Raw genomic sequence first — 2,262 nt, 5'->3', positions numbered from 1 at the left:
GTTTGCCTTGGAAACGAACAGAGATCATTCTGTCGTTTTTAAGATTGCATCCAAGTACTGCATTTTGGACTCTTTTGTTGACCATGATGGCTACTCCATTTCTTCTAAGGGATTCCTGCCCACAGTAGTAGATATAATGGTCATCTGAGTTAAATTCACCCATTCCAGTCCATTTTAGTTCACTGATTCCTAGAATGTCGACGTTCACTCTTGCCATATCCTGTTTGACCACTTCGAATTTGCTTTGATTCATGGACCTGACATTCCAGGTTCCTATGCAGTATTGCTCTTTACAGCATTGGACCTTGCCTCTAATCACCAGTCACATCCACAACTGGGTATTGTTTTTGCTTTGGCTCCATCCCTGCATTCTTTCTGGAGTTATTTCTCCACTGATCTCCAGTAGCATATTAGGCACCTACTGACCTGGGGAGTTCCTCTTTCAGTATCCTATCTTTTTGCCTTTCATACTGTTCATGGGGTTTCAAGGCAAGAATACTGAAGTGGTTTGCCATTCCCTTCTCCAGTGGACCACATTCTGTCAGACCTCTCCACCATGAGGTCTGGCCCCACGGGCATGGCTTAGTTTCATTGAGTTAGACAAGTATGTGGTCCTAGTGTGATTAGATTGACTAGTTTTCTGTGAGTATGGTTTCAGTGTGTCTGCCCTCTGGTGCCCTCTTGCAACACCTACCGTCTTACTTGGGTTTCTCTTACCTTCGCGGTGGGGTATCTCTTCACGGCTGCTCCAGCAAAGTGCAGCCACTGCTCCTTTCCTTGGAAGAGGGGTGTCTCCTCACCGCTGCCCCTCCTGACCTTGAACGTAAGCATCAAATTGCTTTCCACAATGGCTTCACCTTTTTATATTTCAACCAGCAATGGATGAAGGTTCCAATACCTCCATATACCTGCCAATACTTATTATTTTTTTCTTTTTGATTGTAGACATTCTAGTGAATGTGAAATGGTATCTCATTATGGTTTTTATTTACATGTTCCTAATGACAAATGATGTTGAGCATTTTTCTGTGCTTATTGGCTATTATAGCTCTTATTTGGAGAGAAATCTGTTTAATCCTTTGCCCATTTTCAAATAGGGTTGTCTTTTTTATTATTGAGCTGTATCCTTCACATATTCTGGAAATAGGTACCTTTTCCAAGATGTGATTTGCAATACTTTCTCCCATTCTATAGGTTTCTCTTCACTTTCTTGATGGTGACCTTTGAAGAACAAAAGTTTTAATTTTGGTAACATCCAATTGATCAATTCTCTCTTTTATCACTTGTGCTTTCGGTGTTATACGTAAGAAATAATTGCCTAACCAAAGCTCATGAAGATTTACTCCTATGTTTCTTCTAAGAGTTTTATAATTTTAGCATTTACATTAGTGTAAGGTCTCTGATCCACTTTGAGTTGATTCTTAAATGTATTATTTGTTAGGGGTCCAACTTCATTCTTTTGCATGTTGTCCCAGCACTTAACTCTTTGGCCAGTTTTCCTGACATTATTGTTGAAAATTAATTGACCGTAAATGTTAGGTTTTATTTCTGGCTAACTATTTTAACAATATAATTAGAAATTTATTAACAATTGATTAATTTTATCAACACTGTTTCTTTTGAAGATGTGTGTTTTTATCTTTTTCATAAGATCTGGTCTACATAAGTCCAGGACCAGCATTTTTGGTATTTTCCCTTTATCCTTCTTGGTAATCCTAAAATCGTGTTTTTTAGGTGGTTGTTTATTTCACCTGTTTGTAACAGTGATATAACAAAGAACATTAATAGTAATGATTCTCTACAAAATCGTCAAGCATTTAGAAGGGAATGAACTAAGAGACCAGTCTTAAAGACCGGCAAAGAGAAAGAGATTCACTTACTAATATGTTTCTATTTACTGTTGATTACTTTTCTTCAATTTAGCATTCATCTTGTAACATTAAAAAAAAAACAGTAATGAATGGTGAGGCTGGGCTGAATTTACAACAACTGACTGTGATGGCACTGTCTGTGACAGTTTAGTCTTAAAAAGTTATTTTATGGTATCTTTAAGATGTGAGTCAGGATAGAAGTGTGAAATTTATGGAAGAAGAAATATACATGGATAATAAATAAGTGAAAAATATTCTCTACTAATTATAAAAAATGCAGATGATGACCTAATTGGGTAACAAATTAGCAGAGTTTTTTTAAAGATCACCAAATTTGTGGTGATGGTAGTAGGCTGTTTTTTTTTTTTTTTTTTTTTTTTAAAAAATGAAA

Source organism: Bison bison, unplaced genomic scaffold (genome assembly GCF_000754665.1).
Source record: "Bison bison bison isolate TAMUID 2011002044 unplaced genomic scaffold, Bison_UMD1.0 scf7180017864235, whole genome shotgun sequence".
Lineage (NCBI taxonomy): Eukaryota > Metazoa > Chordata > Mammalia > Artiodactyla > Bovidae > Bison > Bison bison.
This window is presented reverse-complemented; position numbering follows the sequence as displayed.